Source organism: Notolabrus celidotus, chromosome 11 (genome assembly GCF_009762535.1).
Source record: "Notolabrus celidotus isolate fNotCel1 chromosome 11, fNotCel1.pri, whole genome shotgun sequence".
Taxonomy (NCBI): Eukaryota; Metazoa; Chordata; class Actinopteri; order Labriformes; family Labridae; genus Notolabrus; species Notolabrus celidotus.
The window spans coordinates 24552136-24576444 of NC_048282.1; the positions used below are offsets into that span (position 1 = coordinate 24552136).

The following is a 24309-nucleotide window of genomic DNA, read 5'->3' on the forward strand; positions in this document are numbered from 1 at the left end:
CTAGTGCAGGTCTGTCCCGTTCACACCAGCGGCTCACTACAGGCCCGGATCCTGAGTCCAGACTAGTGCGACGTATGTGGTGGCACCATATGGCAGGATGCTGTATGCCATGTTGGCTAGCTGGCACTGCCCACGTGTGAACGGCCAGACGGTAGTCAACCCAACCCACTCCTTCTTTCTCCTGGGACTGTGCGGCTCGGGTTTCCATGGAGATGGGCGGCTTGTGGCTGCTGTTGTGTCATATAAAGAAGTAGATGGGGAGGGGGGGGGGGGTCACAAGTGAGTGAAAGTAACAAGTCAGATAAAAGTCAGAGGAGAGTTGGCAGTCCATTTGGTTTTTGAAGTGGTGTTCATACAGAAAAAAACAGACATGGTGTTATAGAGGTGGTCGGTCACTTATTGGAGTGCAGAAAATGATGTTGTAAAAGCAGACATAATCATGATGAGTGGCCCACTATTTAATTAGCAGAGATGAAACAGTCTAAGGGGGGAGAGCAGAGGAGAGGAGAAAGGAATAAACCCTCCCCCAACTTGTCGGCTGGTTAGAGTAACCCAGTAAAGGCAGGGCCCCATCAGAGAGCCACAGATACATGTAAATGAAATAGCCCCATTAATTAGTAATTAACATCAAGTTAATGACATTTCACTGTGTCGCCATCTCATCCTATGTCCTTCCTCTGTGGTGGAGGGGCTGCCTCTGTGGGCCCCTGATCTGAATGCTAATTAGCGCAGTGCTAAAGTGCCATATAGGACTACCTAATGATATAGAGGCCCAGTTTAAGACTGGTCATTGTGCAAGGAGGATTAATCACTTTGTAGTGGTAGATCAGGAGCTTTATAAGTCTCACACTCCTTAGAGGGCTGTGATATTGAGGGCCATTGACAGGTTTTATGTGCTAATTGCGCTGCGCCTGTTAGCTAATGTTGGGTTATCCCTCATGACTTGGAACTACTTTTAACCATTCTCCTACTTTTCAAAGAGAGCTCTATGAAATATATCTGTAACATGAGTGAATAATTGTTCTGCTATGTCCATTCTAATTATTCCAGCGTCCTGTATGGTCTGATTGAGTTTGAGGGCCTGGCACTGGATACACTTTCATTTGTTTTGGTCCCCTCCTGAGCCGAAATCCAGTCAGTGACAGAGGTAATTTTAAATGATTTAACCGCAGCCCGGGACGGTGTGTCTGTGAAGCCAGATGAAACATGAAGTTAACACTCTGTACACAGCAGTGTTCCTGGAACAGACAAGAAGAACGTTGGCTCCAAAAATTAAGGAAACATGCACACATTGATGAGCAGGGTCATGTCCTGCGATGCTGCACTGTGCTTTGAGTCTGTGCCTGCTTTCTTGGTCTCATTTTGTCTCCTTTAGCTGTTAACATTCTGTCTCTCTGCTTGTCTTCTCTTCTGCCCTCTTCCCCTTTTCTTATTTGCTTTTCAAACCCTGTTCTGATACATAATTGACCCTTTAAAGGGATTCCCTGAAGCCCAAGCACATTAGCAAAGCAGCACACACAGGCACACACACACACACACACACACACACACACACACACACACACACACACACACACACACACACACACACAACCAAATATGTTGATTTCTGTCAATTAAACCCCATCAGCTGTTTGCCTCCTGCTAGACATATGGCCTGTGTTAAATCTAAAGAGCAAATGGAGCCACCATTGAGAGGGGCATCGTTTTAATGGAACCCTGAGGGACGAGACCCACACCTGCGCAATAATAACATTAAACCACGCTCAACCCACCGGCCAGATGAGGACAGGGTTGGTGTGTGTTTGTGTTTGTGAGGATGCACATGGCACTTATTCTTGATCTGAAATCAGCCCCACCAGCTATAGGAACATTTGTCTTTACTAAACAAAGACATGTCCAGCAGCGACAGCACACATTTAGATTGTAGATTCTTCCTCATAGGTTCCACAGGTATGGTTGAATGTATAAAACAAATACCATGACGAAATATCCACCAGAGTTGCACCATTAGAAGGGCAGATCAGGCAGTGTTGAGTGTTGGCTGTTATATAAGCCAGAAACCAACAAAGAAAAAGAAAAGAAACAAAACTGCAGTCCATCATTGTGCACCATTCCTCCCTGCAGTTAAAGCACAGTCATATCTTTTAATTTTGCCAAATGGTTAGGAGGTTCACAGGTCTTTAGTCAGAAATGGAGACAAATAACTGAACAAATTCTAAGAAATATAATTTTAGACAACAATATGGTGCCTTGCCTTGGCAGCGAGCGTCAGATGCTCAGTTTTAAGACGAGAAAAGACCAAATTAAATACTCGCACAATTGTGCAAACACAGCTAATCTCTCCAAATCATGCATGAAATATCTACTATTTTCCCTCAATGTAAATGTTTCTATATTGCTTGTAGAGCATCGCTACCTTACCTGCCTCACATTTACTTCATTGTATTTGCTTTTTTTTTTTTCTTTAGTTGATGCAACAAGCAGTATTTTCCATGGCCGCTCAATCTGCTCAGCATTTTTCTCAGTTAGTCATTGGTCTTTGAAATGTCAGTTAAAAGGAAACATCACTCAGTTTACTATTTCAGAAGACAAAAAGTGGCAGCAAATTTTCACAACTTCCTCAAGCAGCTTGAATCACAAATATGACAAATGTGCTTTAAAATAACTAAAGAAATCTGCAGATTGAATTTAGATTATCTGAAATATAAATACAAACAATGTTGGATGTATATTTACTGTACATCCTTAGTATTAATGATAATTAGAAAACAAAAGGTTTACATAATATATAAAGGATAGATTAGAATGAAGAATCATTAGTAGTAGTTATTTGTACAAAAATTGCAGTATTTGTTGTCTTTTTAATATATTTTTTTTCATTACATATATTGCTCTATATCTAAAGTATATGAAAAAAGTGAACACTGTCCCTCAAAGTTTTACCATATCTAAGGCAACTCGTACAAATTGTTGTTATTGTACAAGTTACAGTTTAAAATCTATTCAATATTTCATTAAATATTTGATCAGCCACTCAGAAAAGGAGCAAATCTTCAGATTAGAAAAAGTGTTATTTGACAATTTTTTGCAGTTTTTGCTTCAAAATAATTAAAACTGTTCATCAATTAGCAGAATAGTGTTTGATATATTTTCTGCTGGTTGCTTCATGCAGATCTTTTTCTAATTTCTGAAAAAGCCTCATGTAATGATCCTCATTTGCAAACAAGAACAACTTTCACACTGAGGTTGAATCCAGATGAACATGTTTTACGCAGGAGAACACATGAAATGATGAAATGTTGTTGCATAGCTCTGTTGGTTTTTATTATATTCACTCACAGTTCCTACCAATCTGCAGCATTCTGTTTGTGCATGCACGCGAGGAGGTTAAATACCCCACCCCGTCCTCCCCCCCACGGCACCCCTCCACTCATCTGCTCCAGCACTCCCTGGCTTCACACCGCTCACATCTCCAACACCACCAGATCTCCCCTTTTTTCCTGCTTGCTCTTTACTAAAGTTTGGCTGTCAATCAGCTGTGGCCTCAGGCAACAGGCACTGATGAAAAGACCCCTGAGACAAGGAGACCCAAATTAGATTTCAATAAGGATGTTGAATATTCATATCAGGGAAACATCTAAAGGTAAACGCTTTTTGATCTGCTGCACACAAATATCACTTGTGTGCATTCCCAGGTCCTGGTGCTCTGGTTCTACACTGTTTTCCCCCCTCAGCCCGGTCCGGCCTCGGTCTCGGCTCTGTCTCGCTCCTCCGGGGGATGCGGTGGAATAATGATGATGGAGCTACAAAGGAGAAAATGAGCTATAATGAATGTTTATACTAAAGGGACCCAATAGAAAGGGCATCCGTACTAAGTATTCAGTAATTAGTATTTAGCAGAAGTTGATCACTGAGTGCGCACACACTCAGACCCACACACACACACATATCCAGGGCAGAATCACTGAGGCAGAATCATTTGCTGTGTAAACTTTAGACAGGGGAACCTCCCCTGACAGCAGCAGTCAAAACAACAGTTTCATTGCTCCTGTCAACATGTCGCCTTTATTTTTATAATTGACACCACTTAAGGTCTTTCTCCCCCAAATGTCAACAGAATTCTCAAAGTGGCTGTTTATTTTTTTGGACATACCTGCATTCTGTTGCTCTTCTGAATGATAATTATCACTTTAACATGCTCATTGAGGATGAAAATGTCTCCTAACTGCCCCTTTTGGTTTGAGCTTCATTGCTTTTTGCTTGTAAGCTGTTATGAGATCTAAAAAAGGGCCAACATCCTCTAAATACCCTGAAGAAAATTGCCATCACTTCCATCTTTGTGTAGATGGAAATGTGCAGGGATGGTGGTGGATGAAGGGGGTAGGCTTTGACTGGGAGGTGGAGAAGGGAAAGGGGGGAGGAAGGGGGGGGTTATTGCCTGAGGCTCCCTTCCCCGCAGAGAGTCCACTCCGCTCGGGAACACACTATGAAGCGAGTCCCAAAATGAGACCAAAGGACGGATAGGAACGCCATCGCCTCTTGACGCAAGGAAGGGACCGTCCAAGCTAATCGTCCACATCAACTTCTATTATCAATAATGCGTGGAGAGCGGCCATGATAGTCTCGATCAAGCCACTGTGGCTCATGATGCGGGAAGACAATCCAACTCCGGCTCAGCTAATAAAAAGAAAGCTATTCTCCTCTTATATTATACTTTTCTCTTGTTATTTCTCTCACTCTGTGTTCCTCTCAACCTCCCCCCATCCTTTCCTTACAACATGATGGTCAGTCCATTGCCAGGCAATCTGCTCTATGATGTTCTTCACACCTCCATCCAGCCAAAAAGGCGAGAAAAAAAAATCTTTGACAAGATATAATGATTTGCCCAGGTGGTGTGTTTCACTGGTCTCTTGGTCTTTCAGTTGAGGGCAGCCAACCAAGGTATGTGTGTGTGTGTGTGTGTGTGTGTGTGTGTGTGTGTGTGTGTGTGTGTGTGTGAATCTGTGTGTGTGCATCTGCCTACAGTATATGATGGTGTGTTCACCCCGGGCCCTTTGCTGCGGTGCTGTGATGCCGAGTGTCACCCTGCTCCGGCCTGAGCCCTGCAGCCAGAGAAACCAGCTGTGAAACTGACAGGTTTGTCTTCTGCACTCACCTACACTCTTTTCTACCCCCCCACCACACACACACACACACACACACACACACACACACACACACACACACACACACACACACACACACACACACAAACACACACACACACACACACACACACACACACACACACACACTGATACACACACATTGATACAAACACATACACGTAATGAGGCACACACAGTTCCATGGCCTGAGGTTTAAGTACACATGCACACACAAGCTCGCCCCCCCTCTCCACACATCCACACATATCCACAGACCATCACACAAGCTGCAGGCAGTCTCTCTCATGCCAGCTACAAACACAGTGCAAAAGGAATATGCTCACAGAGCTGCGATGTAGAGCAGCTACTCGTAACATGAACACATTTTTACAATTTGATGAAAATCAGCAGAGATAGTGAATATCCAAGTCAAATAGTCTTAAGACTTATTTTCCCATCGATATTCTTCATCATTTCAGCACCAGATTGTGCTTTATTTTCCCCTTGATTACTTTATTAAGCTCTGCATTAAAAGTTGTAAGAATTTAAGTTCATCCAAAGGCATCAGTTGCCAGATAACTGTTTGAAATCAAAAGGCATTCAAATGATGATATATGCAGTTTTAAAGTGACGTGTGCAGGATTCCAATTACATCTCTGCTTAAATCTGCCTTTTTCCAACCTGTTTCTGATTTTATAAAGATGTGAAATGCATTACAACACAGAGCAATTTTTTTTACATGCATGTTGATCAGGCTTATTTTATTGTTGTAGGTGTCATGCTTTTATTGTGAATTAATTGTTTTTGGAAATAATCTATGTAGCATTTTGAACAAAAATGAGTAAGATTACCGCAGAATACCACTTTATTTTCTATTATGTCTTGGTTTTAGTAACATTATTCAGTCAAATACATTATAGACTCCTGAATTCTGCACATTTATATCTCCATGACAGCCTTAATTACCTGTGAATTGAGATACAGTTTAATTAGATACGAGGCATAATAAATTGTCCAAGCCTCCTATACATTAAAAAGGGATTTCCTTGATCACATTTGACCCGTTCTTCCAGGTGAAAGCATAAATCTTGCAGTATACACATGTATGTTTGCGTGCAGGTATGTTGCACACACATGCACATGTGTATTCTGCATCATGTAGGTCAAAGAGGACGCGCAGCATCGCCACGAGCGTCTGAACTCGTGCTCCATCCAGGAAAAGCTGATGAGTTACCCCTCAGGAGATGCTTTCTGCCTTCTGTGGCACCTTCCCCCCACACCTAATGGACACCTATCGTGCACATGAACCCCTCACACGCGCACACATACACACGAGTGGACTTTGATACAGAGTAGTGAAGGATGCCATGTGTATCCAGGTGTCTGGCTGTGCTGTAGCACCCTTCAGATGTCACCACGACAGAAATCAGTCCTCTGACCAGAAAGTCTGCTGGCAGCGTGCGTGAGTGTAAGTGCGTCACATTTGTGTACGTGAATGTGCGTGCGTGTTTGTGTGTGTACTTGGGGGTTGCTTGTTCCTAGAGGGTGGGGGTGAGAAAAACAAGCGAGAAAACAGCAAAACAAGTTAAGAGACAATGAAGAAAGCCATAGTGGCACCTGTTTCCCCCCGGTGAGGAAGCCGAAGAATCCTCCTCAGAAACGACACTCCTCCTGCTCCTTTGATGTACCGATGCCACTAATGATGCCACTCATCATTTCATCTCTGGATATTTCAGTCCCATAGCTGGCACTTTATCACCTTCATCAACTCTTCTAACCCCTCCATAAACATGCTCCCTTCCAAACACACATGCACACTTTTTTTTTGGGTTCAGTTATGTGGCCAGATGTCCAAGTTGACATAGCGCTTAAGGCGTTTGACTGGATGAAACAGTGTATTGGCTGCGGGTAAAGAGGGATTAAAACAGGGCCTGAGGCACTTGTGTTATATTGAAAACATCCTGGGCTGCTTTGTATGGAGATTTGCATACATTGGGGTCTGTGCGGCGATGGCCCATCTGCTGAAGAGCATTGTCCCCAAACAACAAAGTGTGTTTAAATATTTCACATCTCCATCTACTGGGACACAGGTAGAGAGAAACGGGCAGGGAGTGAGGGAGAGGAATAGAGGGCGAAGAAGAGGGGGTGAAATTTTTAAAAAAGACAAAAAAAAAAAGCAATGAGTAGATTGGCACGGCTTTGAATTTGAACTGCTCCCAAATGTGCCTCAGTCAGAGCCACAGTAAATAACACTATTGGCGGCCAGGATCCGGGGAAAATGAGGAGAATCTAAATATAATATGTTGTAACTCCGAATTCTGGTGGAAAACAGGGTTATCTGAAAACAGAAACGAAGATGTGAAATGTATCTTTTGGACTGTAATTGAGCTTGGAAAAAATCTGCTAAATATAAAGCAGGTCTGACATGCACGTATTATGTTTGAATTTAACAAACAAACAAGTTTTCAAACATTTTCTTCCAATATTAATAGATTTATTTCACATGCAGGCATTGTCAAATTAACTTGAAAGACACAGAGTGTGCTGATAGATGAAAAGTGGCAAATATCCACAGTTTATATCAGACTGGTCCAGTATTAAGTTATCATCCCTCCGGCCCAAACCCTCTTTATTGTATTAATGCCATAACTCTGGATTTCTGTGACATTTAATGGCACTGTAAAATTAGATAATTACTGTAATATATCTGTGTACTCATGCCCGTTTCCGAGGTCAGAAACATAAAAATTAATAAGGAACAAGTGTGAGAAAGAGGGCAGAGAAGGAAGATTAAATGAAAGAGAGTGAGTGTGTGTGTGTGCAAGAGAGTTTGAAAAGTTAGTTTTATAAATGCAAAGAGAGCAGAGTCTGAAGTTACTTTGACATCCAATGTTGATACATCCTCTCTCGATCCCCGTGCATTTTTATTTTTCCACTCTCCTCTCCCCGTGTGTCTTTCATTTCAACCAAAACACACATCAAATGAAAAACATGCTCAGGGCAGTGGATGTTGGATGGAACAGTAAGGTGATTTAACGACGGGACGGTTTGTGTGTAGGCTGGACAGCCTGGTGCAGCCTCCGTCTTCACAACCCGAACACACACACATGCACACACACACACACACACACACACACACACACACACACACACACACACACACACACACACACACACACACACACACACACACACACACACACAAAAGCCCATGCACGCATTTACACGTACACACAGAGAGAGACAAGACGCACACACACACACACTGACACCAAATATCTGAAAAAACAGCCAAGATGGACGTGAGGAACATGTTGCCTGCACGGGGGAGGATTTTTGGAAAGAAGAGCGTGGTCAATCTGTTTGTTTCTCTGCCACATCCAAGAAGAGTGATAATTTCATTTTCTTTCATTATTTCCTCCTTTTATTGTACTCCTAATGTCAAATTTTTAAAGCTGCTGAGGTTTATGTTTAAGAAAAGAGCTTATCAGACAAAGGTTTTTATTTATTTTGCTACAAATATTAGTCTTTTGTCTTCTTTCTTCCACATAATGAAAAACAGGCGCAGGAAAATACACACAGAGCCACTGATGCTACCTGAAGCTCATACCTCTGCTTCGTCTCCCCGTATCTCCCTCTCTCCGTCTAATCGTGTCTCATGAGTTGGTTCATTTGTGCCAACCCTTTAGTAGTAGAAGGTCACGGCTGGAGAGTCTGTGAAAAAGTATAACAGACACACATTAACCCCCATTTAATCAGGATTACAGAGAACAACCAAGCATTATTTAACACACATTACAGAGCATGACAGCAGCAGGGAATATGGGACACACACATACACACACATACAAACACACACACACGCACGCACGCACACACACACACACACACACACACACACACACACACACACACACACACACACACACAAACACAAATCCAGCACAATCAATCTAATGGTGTGCATTAGTTAACTGCCAAATGTTGGGCTTTTTATGGCAGGATCACCCGTCCCTTGAAAAGATAAATACGGTGCACAGATCCCAGTAATTACAGCAATCCCCTTACACAGAGCGGCCCTGCTCAGCAGCCTCAGTGCAGCACTGGTGGCCTGTAGATTAAGTCATTTAGGACAGTTTTAGGGCACAGGGGTGACTGACAGGAGAAGAGTAGGATGGTGAGGGGACAAAGGACAGTCAGGAGTGGTGTTAATGTGGTTTGTCTTTACAGTGTGTTTGGGGGAGGGGTTGTACTTTGCGAAAACTGTAGATATGCTGCACAAAAGAGTAAGGCTTAGTCAAATGCAGGTTGACCTGAAATAAAAAAATATAAAGTGCAGAGACAAAAACATGATATCATGATTTTTTTTGTGATTTTCTACTCTAATGCAAAAAACATTACCTTACAAAACTGGATGCATGACTTCAACTTGAACCATCACTCTACACATAGTAAAAAGAGTCTTTATGTGTAATGTGCAATGTGCAGTAATTATAATATTGTGCTTTTCAATCATATACTTTGATACTGCTCAACACAGCCAACTTGTTACAGTGGGAAGACAATCATCATGTATATGGGCTGGAAATGATATGTAGAATGTAGTTTGAAAAAATACAATAAATGAGCAAGAAGTTTGAGGCTCAACACTGCAGAAACACAAATCTTAACAAATGTTTGTTCCTAGTCAAAAACATGAGCCACATTCCTCTGACAATTCCAAATAAAACAAGTAGTTTCAAGATATTAAAAGCAAAAAATAAGGTCTGATTTGCATGTAATGAGTGAAACTATCTGCCAATGTAGTAAGAAAACTGTTCTGGTGAAGTTTCTTGAATAAAGCAAGCTATGTCTTATTATGCAAATGAGAGAATAGCGTCTTATTTCAAGAAACTTAACAAGTAAATTTAGCTTTAACTGCACTGGCAGTTATTATCACTCATTGCAAGCATTCCAGGCCTTTCTTTTGGCTTGTAAAATCTGGAAATATACATGTTCATCTGGACTTGTCTCATGAATGAGGCTTCTATTAAGTCTAATGGCATATTTTTTTAAGAATTAAGACAAATACACTTGCTTTAATTTGAGTTTTTGCAGAGTAAATTATTTGTGTTGAAGGGGTTAACAGGGGAAAAGGGAATTTCTAATCTTGGTCATTTCTGTAATATGATTAGGAAACAATAGGAGACATGATAGCAGGCAAGAGATCGGCTTTTAGTAAGTTTTATAATATTTGCAAACGGCCACACCAGCCAGGCTCCAGATTGCTCTGGCTGAATGCTCACAGAGACCATCTCAAGCCTGCCGTCTCTTGTACATACACAAACACCTGTGAGTCATGTGCTGTTATACAACACAAGTACCTTTTCTGGTTGGCATCTTAAGATACATTGTTCAGCTTTGCCTTTTAGAGCTACTGAGACAGCCAGACATGCAACACTACTTTACTGACCAAGAAACTCTTTTAAATTTTGACCAGATCTCTGAAACAGAATGTGAGTCCACAAAAGTCAAGGCTCTTAAAGTCCAAATGCAAGGTATTCCACTTCAGTTCTAAAGGCCTTGATTTTTATGGTCTTGATGCAAAAACACAAACAAAGTTGTGCTCATTATGTCCAAAATTAAGAGTTAATAAAACCTTTGAACTGAAGTGTTCCCCTGTGTAGACTCATTTCCATCAAGCCAACACTGTAATTAACTTTATGGGCTTTCAGTTTTGTTGCATCAAACCACAAGGAAGTTTAAGGGTGCACATTTAATTGCAAAGAAACAAAGTTGTGTGTATATTTGGTTTGAGCCAACAGAAAGGATTACAAATCTTTCAAAAGCCTAACAAGCATGTTGAATGCCTTTTGTTCCTCATAAAACACCTACATATTTAAAATCATTATTTGCTTACATTGCAGTTTTTTTCGACTGAATAATCACTAAAATCAAAAGTATTACACAATTATCAAACAATCTGCCCAGATCTGCACCACTGTAAGCACAACGTCAGCCTCACACTTTTTGCAAAACAATACACAGTGATTTGCAAAACACTAAACACACTTGTATACATTAGACACAGAAGTATACCATGATGTCACTTCCTTCAATTCCAAAGACTGTCAAATGACCACATCTATGAGCCAATTGGTTAAACACAGCCATCAGGTGCACAAACACATGATTGCTTAACTGTAGACATACCAATCAGGTTTAAGCACTATTACAATGCAGCAGGTGAGTTCCCCTGTCTTCAACCAAAATGGAAGGAGTCAGAAGAAGAAGAGTTCTCTGGATCTGGCAAAATCCAGATAGGTGAAGAGCTAATGTCTAGTATATTCTGTATTTTTCAGATTTTTTCTTTTCTTTTTACTGTAATTTTAACCTGTGCTGCATCCAGTATTTTATGTTTTTCTGATATTTGCTGAGCTTACAGTGTTGTGCACACTACTGTAGTAGCATGAGAACTGGGGCATGTTTTGTTGTGATTCTCCATGTTGACATGTGGACTGATTTTGGTATATAGAGAGAAAGAAATAAATGATATATTCATCAGTCTGCAGCGTTGCTCTTGTGTGGTGTTTGGTGAATTTATTGTATATTTGCACTTTCTCTGTGTACTTCACTTACAGTACTCTTATCACTGAGAAGTAGAATTGATCAAAGTGTTTTAGGTTAGCAGCAGCAGTGTGTAACTGGTTCAAACAGAATAAAGTCATATGAAACGTGTGTGTTTCATGTGGTAACAAAATATGGTTTTGATAAATGAGTGTATAATTTTTACAAGAGTGTTTCATTTTGCAAAGGATCTGAGGTGTTCTGCTACTTGTGTGTGTGGTTGTGTGAACTGTGTGTAGTGTTTTGACAAAACGGGCCCTGTTTTAGAAATCGTGTTTAAGCAATCAAAAAAAAAAAACTGTAATACTCACTCATTTTCACTGATGCACTAACTGCCTTTACAAAGCATTTGTGTGAGTTAAAGCCATCTAAGGTCCTCCTGGAGGTCAAAACCTTCACAGGGACCTTGAGCATATACATTTTCAAAGCTGATTGCCTTGCTTAACTTTCTTCACTGTATATAAGACTGTATGAAATAATACAGAATGAAACCACGTGTTCTGGCTCAAAGAGCAGGCTTGACAATTTTTTAAGCATACCTTACCAAAAACTTAGACTCCTCAGGAAACCTCCGCTGTGTCTGTGCAAGTCAATCCCTGCAGGAGTGTGTGTGAGTGTGTGTGTGTGTGTGTGTGTGTGTGTGTGTGTGTGTGTGTGTGTGTGTGTGTGTGTGTGTGTGTGTGTGTGTGTGTGTGTGTGTAGAGGGCAATGATGGGTGCAGTTAAGCAACAGGAACTTAGTAAAGCCTTCAGTTCGAGGTGCAATTGATGTCCGGCGGGTGGCTGAGGAACAGTAACTCACACCGCTCTCTGCCTGCATCTAAAACTCTCATTAGTTTAAGTGTGTGAGAGTTCTCTGCCTCTGCACCGTCTGGAGCACACAGAGAGGCACAGGGCCAAAACCTCCTCAGACTGCTTTTACTACAGGGGAGGCATGCAAAGTGAAGGTGCATGTCTGGGAGCACACAGAATTTGACACAAAACCCATTTTTGGAAACACATTATGGTCTCAGCTGTTCTTTTTTTTCTTTCCTTTTTTTCTGTCTTGCAAGCCTGCATGAACACAGAGCATGCAGCTTAACAGCCCGGCCTAATGAGGTCTGAAATATGAGCGGTAAACATTTGTATGGACAGATGTGGATTAATGTTCATCTTTTCTTCAAGCCAGAGATTAAACCTGATTTAGTGCCTAACAGGTTTTATTCTTTTTTCTCTATTTGATTAGAAATGAAGCGAGGCGGTGAATGATTGGGAAACAAAGGAAGAAAACAGAGCGAGTGTGTCTCTTACTTATGGGGAAGTTGCCAGAAGAAGCCAGACAGTGAAAGTGGAAGGAACAAAGACACACACAAAAAAATTGCAGTATTGGACGGAAGGGGAGGCAGAGGGAGTCGTCAGATGCTCCTCAGTCCTGTTGTGGGCTGCTGAAGTGAAGGAGGAGAAATTTTGAGTCATGGGGACGGAATCAGAAATGTCAACAGATTGAGTCAGAGCAGAGCTGGGACCGTCTGGAAGGAGAGAGTATCAACACTGACGGAGGGGCATGCAAGATTTTGGGACCGTCACTGGGCTAATGGCAAAATTGTTGGACATTATATGTGTGTGTGTGAGTGCGCGTGTGTGCGTGTGTTTACACATTGCATGGGGGAGGATGTGGGATTGGCTTAGTCTGCTGTCTATAATGAATGGTTAATGTTAGTCGGGGAAAAAATGAATACGGTCACCATCTGCTCTATCTTAGTCTGTGTTCTGTGTGTGTGCGTGTGACTGTCATACACACACGCACACAAACACACACACACACACACACAATGTGCTCTTGGAGAGGGATTTGGAAATTTCGAATAGTAGAAAAAGGGAGGGTGGAAGAAAGGGAGACATGCAACAAAAACCTGCACAATCGAGGAGAAAGAGACAATGAAAGAAAGAGAAATGATATTCTTGCAGGAAGCTTCGTTTGTGTTTAGGTGTAGCAGAGATGCAGATACAGGTGAGCACAAGTAGGGCACAAGTCATGAGTTCTGTCAGGTCTCTCAAGCACATGTAGCCTATGGCTGTAAACACACACAAGCTCTTTTCACAAATCTATACACACAGAAAAAACATTTACGACTCACTTAAAAGCAATAGCATATTTTTTTTAATTAATACTGTAAAGGAAATTTGCAATTATAACCCTGCATATATTTTTGAAAACATAGCTTGCATGCTTTTCTTTATGTTGCAATGCAATACACATTATTTTAGTCTTTTACTCTGGTTAAAGTTAGAATAACGCTGTGTAAGATTCTAGAAATGGGAGTCGCTATCTTTTTTTATGATGATGTTACCATTATTGAGCCCCCTTAAACATCTGAGTCCTTATCGAGTCCACTACTGACACTACTTCATTATTGGTAGACAGCTGCATTAACAATACTATTTTGACAAAACTGATATTTCTTTTATCGCTCTTTACCCCTCTAAAAATGGCTGCAGTGACAGGAACACTTCAATTAAATTCATATAACTAAAAACAGCAAAAAGGATGGTGCTTTATTCACATCACCTAATAGTAGTTTTACTAACCCAACCTTGAACGCATCATAATGTAACCTTATGTCACCTTGTTTGGTTAGCGAACTACCTTTTCTACTTAAACATTTGCTTACTATTTTGAACGAACAGGACTTGGTACAAAATTTGTGTGCTCTCACCACCATAGACATCTATACGTAGACGGCGCATTGACTGCTTTACCGCTGCTCCGATACGTCAGCGCATTCGCCAGATTGAATGTGGCGGGTGTGGCGGATCTGCCGTGTAAACTAAAACAAGTGGATGTATAAATACTGTGGGTTTTATGAAAAAAATAAATGTTCCGTTGCATTTATCTCATTTTGATATTACAGGATTAAAATTAATGTAAGTACTAAAACGACAATTATTTAGAAAAAAACAAAAACGTACAAAGTCTGTTTATCAAATTAATAAAAGGCTACAACTGGCAGTGAGTCTGCTTTTTAGCAGTGGAATAATAGATAAACTACATTACAGAATTTATAGAAATTTTGAACAACGGTACCTTTAAAAAAAAAATGTAAGCATTGGTTAAAATTAAACCAGTCATGCACACATGAATAATCTGTTTTCTCACTTGATGCCTGTTCCTGGGGGCTTTGGCCTCACCTTCCATCCTGTTTTTAAAATGTCAAAAACATTTTGTATATAAAATCTGTTTGTAAGTCAGTTCGTATAGTATCCTGTTAACCGTTTTGTGACATCCTGTAATTTTAAAACTTGTTGTTTTATGTTTGATGTGAGTACCTGCCTAAGGACTACGGGTGAAAGTTAGCTATTGTGCTAATTCCGGCATATTTACAATGAGACACACACTGTTGAAATGTTGATTAATGTGCATTGTCCTAATCAAATAAACTTAAATTAAACTAAATTCAATTCAATTGTATAAAATATCATTGCATGAAAAAAAGTGTGCAGTAGTTATTGTTATACTGTTATATGCCCAACATATTACTGTTTCACTATTATCACATTACTTACCCAGTATTAGTCTACTTCCATACAGCTCTGTTGACTTTTGTTAGCTTGATCACCTGTATCCATAGCCTGCTCCAAATATTTAATCATTCTAATTTCATATTTTCAGCCTGTTCGTGCGTTTTGTTTCGGTTTCACCTCTCTCTTTTCCATACCACTGCTCTGTGGCCTTTAAACCCAGAGGAAAATTTTACTGCTCAAGGCTTTCTCTTCTAAGTCTCTGGAGACAAAATTGAGATTCTCACTTCAGCCTCATTCAAGTTTCAAATTGTTCTCATTCGTTTCTCATTAGTTTCTCCTAAAATTCACTAGGAGAAATAGTTGAGACCATGACATGAGTCTTATCTGAGAATTAAATGAGAGATCTCATTAATGGCTAATTTTCTTCTCTTTTTTAAAATATATTTTTGGCCTTTTTGCCTTTATTTGACAGGACAGCTGAAGAGAGACAGGAAATGTTGGGAGTAGTGAGTGGGGGGAGACATGCAGGAAATGGTCGACCGGCCAGGAATCTAACGGGCGACCCCTGCGACGAGGACTGTAGCCTCTGTATGTGGGGCGCTTAGACTGCTAGGCCACCAGCACCCAATAGAATCCGCCCCTTTAATTATAATAATCTGGCTAAATCTGGTCCTTCCTTTTGCGGCCCATATTTTAAATAAATGGTCGGTCATACCTGGTATGAAATCTCTATCTTTTGCAATTTCTCTCAAATCCACTAAATCTTTGTGAAGTTGTTTTGTTCTCAAACAGACTTGTAAAGGAATAACCATATTGTGAAATCAAAGAAGAGATCATTTCACATCTAAATAGTTGATCTTACAAGTGGTTCAAATGTTTTAATGAGAATTGTAAGTTTGTGGACAATTACATTGAAATCTTAATTTTGTAGGGCACTATAAATGTTCATGAAAAGATGAGCTCAGGCTCTTTCTTTGCTCCATCTGAGCTCAACTTGAGACACAAAAACTGAGTCTGACAAAAACAAATGGATGAGGTCAGATTGAGACAATTGAGAGAGCTCCCTGATTTCTCCACCTGAGCTCAAAAGGAGTCACAACACTTGAGAAATACCTCAGAATCATTTCAGATTTTGACGAGATCTCCTTTTGAACTGAGAGGGAGACTAAGCTGAGACTTTTTGCAACTTTTTTCTGGGGGCAAGAATGAGAAACCGGAGACATAAGCTATAGTCTCATTTTGCTTTCAAACAGATCTCATTGTTGTCTAGGAGACATAAATGAAACAATTTTAAGATCTCCTCTCTAAATTTATTTTCCTATGGGAATGCCCACGCTGAGTAATATAATTTTTTAATTGCATCATATTAAGGTCAGTTGTCCATATATTATGTTTTATATCACGTGAGGACGAAGTGCTCGAGACATTTTAACCGACTGAACAAGTGAAGGGACTTACTCTTTGAAATACAGGATGAAAGGACTGTTATAATTAACACTAAACACATCAAAGTAATTCAAAATCTAAGATGACTTTATTTATACCGACCTTTTTTAACAAACAGCTGCTGTATGTGAAATAAAATCACACAACTTTTAGATGCATGAGTGACAGTACGTTTAACGCCCCAATGTTTTACGCTGTTTAAGCATCGCAGTGAAGGAGTTTTTAAAAGTTAATGTTCAGGCTGTGGAGACTTCCACAAAACATTTGTTGCGTGTATTTGTAAAGCTCTGCTAATGGTAATAAGTCAAATTTACACCGGTGTGGTCATATAACTAAGGGGGGCATGTTTCTACGTATGTGTGTGCGCGCATATTTACAGATTGACACCTTCAACATGGCGGTGACATTGATGTACGTCTCAGCCAATCAATGCGGCATTTACGTATATATGTCTATGCTTACCGCGACTTAAGTGAGTTTGCTTTTGGTAAAACTTCAGAGCTCTTCGCACGTGACATTCAGCGACCATAGAATGTATATAAAATGGACAGCGTTGCTCCGCCTTTTCCCATTGTACAGTTTTGAAGCAAAAATATCCCGTTCCAGAAAGCTGCTATCTTGTAAATTTTCTGCAGCCAGAGTCTGCGCAGTAGGGAATTTGTGTGTCTCCATGGTAACAAGCTCCACCCTCCGAGGAGTTCTCTCTACGACAACTGTCAATCAAAGCAAAACCGGATGTAAAACCCTGTTTTTTAACCTCTGATAACTAACGAAAATAAACTTTTCAGAAAAAAGAGGCCTTGAACACAAAACAGTCAAATAATAAATACATATCACCACAGCATACAAATGTGAGAAACATTTGTACAACAAGTATTTATTCTTTTAAGTTTGACCGCAGCCCCATTGAAATGAATGAGTGAGACAGAGTTTTTGACCTATACTGCAGCCACTCAGGGGAGCAGTTTTTGTGGCGGCCTCACTTTGAGCCGAGTGATATGACGTCCATTTTATATACAGTCTATGTCAGCGACCGGCAGTTTTTTTCTCTAAAACTTTATTAGACATTAGTTTGTGTAACAGTGATTTGATTTAAATGACGTGACTTGACTCGACATAATGTTATATTCAAGGTCCTGCAAGACTTCCTAGTAGGCTCTAATGCAAAATTACTCATAATGCAGAATGCCACCTGTCATTTTAAACTTTTTAATTTCTGCATTTATATTTGAGGAAATGTATAATGTAGTTGGTTATACCACTCTTGGTGTTAGGCCCTACTTCAATAAAAGATAAGTTGTAAAACTACATTTATGCAAAGGTTATTTCATATTAAAAGGACTGATTGCATGTTTTAATCAGTGAGGGAAATGTCGCTCTCAAAGTATTTATTGCATTGCAGAAAATCTACAATATGTCCTTTAGTCATGTAGTAAGGTAACGGTATAAAGTTAACCTCAGCAAATAATCTGTGACTGAATGATAATTGAATTCCACTAATGTAAAATCATTGTAAAGACTCCATAGTTTGTCTCAAGTATCATGCTTTTTTGAGAGGAGATGTCGGCTTTGTTTTCTGACAGTTTGAAAAAAAGTAGAGGAAATTTTAGGACCAGCAAATGAGGACCTCTATGCAGCTCTATTACTAGACTACCCTGTGAATACACAGTAACAGTATTTAAAGCTTTAGGGGGATTACAAGTGTTGAGGACACTGGAACAGTATCATCCCTGGCTGTGCTCACACATAAACACACACACACACACACACACACACACACACACACACACACACACAAACACACACACACACACACACACTTTCTCTCGCCCACTCACACACCAACATGGAACAATTGCATGTTTTTTGTTTTCTTTTGTCTTTGAACACATCATATTTGTCTCCAAAGTTTAAAACACTAAAAAAAAGTGACTGTTTTCATGCATCATCGAGCTCTTGAGTAGCCATAACAGAGAGAAAACTGCGGCACTGATAAAACATTTGTGGTACATCTCTGAACACTGAGGTTGATAAGTAAATACAGCCCACATCGATAATCCTCATGTCACTATGCTCTCTGTATTATGCAGAGAGTTGCACATACACACACACACACACACACACTCACGCACAAACACACACACACTGCCAGGTTGTGATTAAATTCTCTGTGGCCTATGATCCGCTTCTAAATCTTTGCAATTTTCATTTTATGCAGCTTTAATATGGATCATAGTTGCTCTCAGAGTGCCCCATCTCCTAATCTGGAGCAATCTGAGCTGAGCAGGGCTGGGCCAACAGCTGACGCTAAGCCAACCAGTCACACTCAAACAGCCAGCATGGCAGCTACAAAGCCTCACTGCAGCCGATACAGGCCTCAAACGCCACGATACAAAAAATGTTGGAAATATTTGAGAGAACTTGAATGGAATAGTTGCAGATGTGCAGGAATCTTATGCATGCAGATGTTAATTTTTTTTATAGAAAAACCTAAGCAAACATGTTTGTTTTTTTTAGAGATAAAGTAAAACAATAAAGAAAATGCATGCAAATGTTAATATTTTAACTGATAAATGATATAAAAGCTTCAAGATGCGAGTAGTTGTTGCTGCTAAAGATGTGCATGTACATACAGTATATGTAGAGTGTATATTCATATGATTTTGATATCTGATGGGCCTGGTTGTGTGTGGATGAAGAAGTGGAGGGAGGGGCTGATGGGTAATGTTTGTTGAGGTCATGTATCTGCGGTGTGTTTGGGTGCTGAGGCACCGTGTCAGGGCATATTAGACACACACGCAAATACAGGAGATTTTCCTATGATATTGAGTACACACACACACACACACACACACACACACATACAATGACCCTGATTTTAGAGCATTGAGGGGCCCATAAGAGGATTTAGTAATTAAGGGTACACAGTTAAAAATTGTGTATTAGTAATGTAATGCTTACATCCAAGAAATCCAAACCCACTGCAAAATCCGTCTCAAAATCAAATCATTTTATGTGTCTGATTGTAAAAAAAAAAGGTACATCTAAGATATTTCCTGGTATATCAGAGAGATAAATGTTTGTGTTGGCTTCTTGTTACTCTCAGCCTAGATTAAACCGTCATCTCAAAACACCACCCAGTAACCAGCTGAAGGCTTGGACCAGGAGCAGACCCCTGCTGGGACTCATGTAAATAATACTGCTGCTGATGGGGGAAAATCCACTAACTGAGCAAAGCCAATGCTAGGCTTAACACACTCTCTCTCTCTCTCTCTCGCTCTCTCGCTCTCATTCACACACACACATCAGAACATTTTTTGAAAGATTTGCTTAGCTTCGTCACTGTAGTACTGAAGTAGTTGCATGTGCATCAATGCAGATTTGATTATTATTTCGTAGATGATTGTGATAACTAGGCGCAGGGATTTAAAATATGAGAGGGAGAGTGAACATCAGGAGGAAGGGGAAGTCACCCCTCCACCTCAGCTCGCTTAATCCTCCCAGTGGCAGACGGCAAGAGCAGTCTGATATCAGGACATCCTTATGGACATATTTAGAGCAATGTTTTTTTACACTGACACCTTTGTGGACAGATTTTAAACACAATTTGTCTTTAGGAGGTATGAAAAGCTACTGAAACAGAAAATGTGTCTTTTTAAACAATACACAGTATGTTTTACTTTGCTGCAACAATATCCATTCAGTTAGTTTTCCTGTATGCTCATTGTGAAATAGAAAAAGTGAACAATGACGTTCAATATTAGTTCACTTCAGAACACCACATTGACCTCCTTTTTATATGGTTTCTGTCACCTTTTTGTGCATTGTTCATAGCACAGTGTATCCTCATGGCATTTGGTCATTCTTAATCTGTCTATTATCTGTCTAGGGATGTTCCTCTGACTAATCCATCTTTGCTAACATCACATTAAAAATGTTAAAGGTTCTATCCACCACAAACACAACTCATCCAGATATCTGACCTTATGAACACAAAACTTTCACTTCAACTTGTGCAGCCGTGGTGGCAGAAGCTTAAAGAATAGATTCAATGCAAGTGATAAAGGCAAAACAAAAAATGTAGTCACCCCATTGAAAAGTATTGCACATAACCCTAGTCTGAGTACATTGAAAATTTGCTAAATTAAAAAAACAGCAGTTGTGTATGTGAAACATGCCTTAACTACAATTAGCTGATAGTTTATGTAAGTTATGACACATACTTCCTCCTGCTGCAATAAGTATTCAGTTGCAAGCCAATTGCATAGCTTAAAAAATCTTCACAACCGCCAATTGATTAACATTTTCTGAAACTGCTGTGCCCAGCTGTTTTACTTTTATAAAGGAATTATCTTTTAAAAAATCGCCACTTGCTCCTGACTTTAATCACGCATATTGAAGTGTCCCATCCTAAAAAATATACAGAATATGACATCACCCATCAAGTAAGAACAGCAGACTGATGGCTCTAACGTACACTCCAGTGCTTTGTGAATACCAGCAGTATGGTTTTATTGTCCCTCTATGAGACTTTAAAGCTGTGTTAAGGGGGGGAGGCAAGTGCAGGTTCACCTCAGTGAACATGATTAAATCACACAATAACCTCCTTCCCCTCATCAAATCCTCTTAAGCAGGCTGTATTACATATCTGCCAAACAAAGAAAACTCAATCAGAACAATCAACCAAGCCAGGCCGAGCCCGCCCTGCCAGCTTGTCTGATCCCATTGCCGTGATTAAAATGAAAATGGAGCCGGGACATTACCAGAAATCCCATGTTCACCTTATAAGGAAGATCAGAAGTCCATGTGTATGTGCATGTGTGTGTGTGTGTGTGTGTGTGTGTGTGTGTGTGTGTGTGTGTGTGTGTGTGTGTGTGTGTGTGTGAGTGTGAGGGTTTGTGTGCGGACTAAAGGGGATAATATAAATGTGTCCTGTGTAATTCCCTGGCTTGGATCGCAAAACACTGTTTTATTGTTTTGCAATATTAATAGAAGAAAGATCACGATTGATGGGATTGGATTAGCGAAATTTAGCTTTTTCAATTCTCAAAATATAATAAATTAATTTCTTTATGAGCGGTGTGTTTTGAGGAAAACATGTTTTTATTCTGCTGCAGGGACGCACCTGTGTGAATAAGTGAAACTCAAAACAACACCATGAAAAATGCATGAGGAATTCAGATTTGAGATGTCTTAAAGCTTACGAGATGGGTATTACATTTCTTGTTTTAAAACATTTTTTAAAAATGTCATCTTTCGGCCATGGCTGCGTCCAGTGATTATTCTAACAGTAGGTTAATCTGGCAATAATTTGCCTGATAAAATTCAGAAAAATGTGACCATGGGGTTCATTTATTTTGACTCAAATTGTACACACACCAGATTGACAAAGAGAAGGATTGCATCTTCATACTTGCAAAGCTAAGACCAGGAAATGTCTGGTAGTTTTGCTCAAACAATTGTTTTGTCTAAAAAAACAAAGTTTCCAATTTTAGTTTTTGATTAGATCCAACTATGCAAAGATTTCCATCTATCACACAGCAGGAAACCATGTTGCAGGCACTAGAATTTTAATGAGAATCTGTCACACATTGACACATTATATTTTTGGATAAGATGACGGAAATCACATTATTTTGCCCAAAAAGAAGTAAATCAGAGGTCAAATATTGTAAATGTGGTCAGAAAAAAAAGTTTTACGTCCCTGAAAATAAACTTTCTGCTGTGAAAAATTCAAAACTATCAGGCTAAATACAGCTGTTATGGTTTTTTGTTAAGCTGTAATGTGTTTGACTTGTAATTAAAAGCCCAACACATATAAAACAACATATCATGCATCATCAAAATCAGAGCCATTTAATAAATAATGTATGTCTATCCTGCATATTAGCTTTTTTGTTTGTTTTTGGGGTAACACCCTTTCCATAGAATTGTGTATGTGTGTGTGTTTTTTGTATATGTGTCTCAGAGTTTCCTGGGCGGGCTTACAGTAAGAGGCAAGCTCCACATTATTGTTGCTCCACTTCACTTCCTGGGATAATCCTTAGCACAACAGAGGGAGCTGCAGGTGACCTGGACCAACAGAGATACAGTATGGGGCTCCATTAACAAACACACACGCGTGTGAACACACTTTCACACACACCGAACCATCCATTCATAAATAACAACAATATGACCCTCCCTTCACCCTTCATCCCCACTCTTCTTGCATAGCTTCCTCCTCCTCGACTCTTAGTGAAACATATTGTTGCTCTGCTGCCTGAGATGACAGAGTGTCATTCATCCCCGGCCCCAAAGTCATCTCCTCCATTAACAGCGGTGTCTAATTAAAGCTGTAAATGACAAACACACAGACACAAACACAGGCTCTAATGGCCGCTCTGTAGCAGGAGACTGATGGGCAGCTGTCTTGTGTCTGTCCACTGTGCAGATCAACCTTGAGACACAAGGACCTGTGGGCCGTCTATTGCACCACTGAGATAACACAGGAAGGCTAGCAGTGCATTGATAATGAGTGATTCATATACAGTTGCTTGGAAGTTAATTGATTCATTAATATAGAACAATATTGTCTTTTAACAAGGTGATGTTTGCATTGCAGTGTTTGGTAGATCTTGCATATGACTCCATGCCTTTTCTAAATTTATTTTAGCAAAACAAAACAGCAGGGTTTACCGGGGTGCAAACAGGAGGTGTTTTTCTGTTGTTTGACTCAGGACCAAAAACAATTGGAGAACAATACCCGTCGCCACGGATCATATCTGGCTTTATTATCCTCTTATTTGCCTCCTATGAAAAGGAATAACAAGGTAGTGGAGCTGTGGCTTAGCTCCAGCTCCTGTAATAACCACTGCAGCATTAGCATTAGCTGCCAAAAGCCAACTCCTTTATGTAGCTGATCAAGCTAAAGAGTGTGACAAAAGTCAAAAGCCTTCATATTCACTTTTTTTTTCTCCCAATAATTGAATGGCATTGCTTGATTTCATAACATTATTGCCCTTTTTTTCCTCTTCAACAATACAGCGACAGTGTTTGTTTGTGTCTGTCTCTTTTTCAATCACTCAAATCATCCGCTGTACTGTCACTCTGTCCTGAGGAAACCTCCGGATGAAAAAAAAACAACTAAAAAGCTCAAATCCATTTCCATATTAGTTTGAAAATGTTAGAATATTTCAAAGGAATTATCCCTTCCACAAAACAGAATAAACCCCCTCTTATTCCTGCTAATCCTTCAAAGACTGTGATATTACCTGATAGGATGTTGTACTGTGTGAATACTATCAACAAGACATGGCCGAAATAATGTAAGCAGGTCCCCGTTGTGGAGATTAGAGTGAGCATTTCTCTCTCCCAATTTATCTCTTCCCCGAAATGTAACGCCTCTATTCTCTGTATTTCCCCCTCTCTCTCTCCCTCCTTAGTCTTCTTTCTGTTCTTCTGATTTCAGATCAGCTTTTCTGGAAGCTTCTCCCTTTGTGCCATAGCTTACAAGATAAAAATACTTTACAAAATATGCAGGACAAGGGCTTTTGAGCTCTTCAAGCATGTAACGCTCCGCCTAAGTTGTAATATTTAATAAATTTTTTTTAAGTATCATAATTTAG

The 24309-nt window shown here is 40.0% G+C and overlaps 1 long non-coding RNA gene across 2 annotated transcripts in view; it reads right to left on the bottom strand.

Moving 5' to 3' along the window:
- Positions 1-3432: 3432 nt before the first annotated feature.
- The window catches only part of LOC117821310, a 59557-nt gene continuing 38680 nt past the window's right edge, over positions 3433-24309 (bottom strand). For both annotated transcript variants that reach the window (XR_004632940.1, XR_004632941.1), the window contains 2 exons: positions 8761-8864; positions 3433-3806 (listed from right to left, as the gene is read on the bottom strand). This is a non-coding gene — a long non-coding RNA (uncharacterized LOC117821310). The remainder of the gene's footprint in view (positions 3807-8760; positions 8865-24309) is intronic.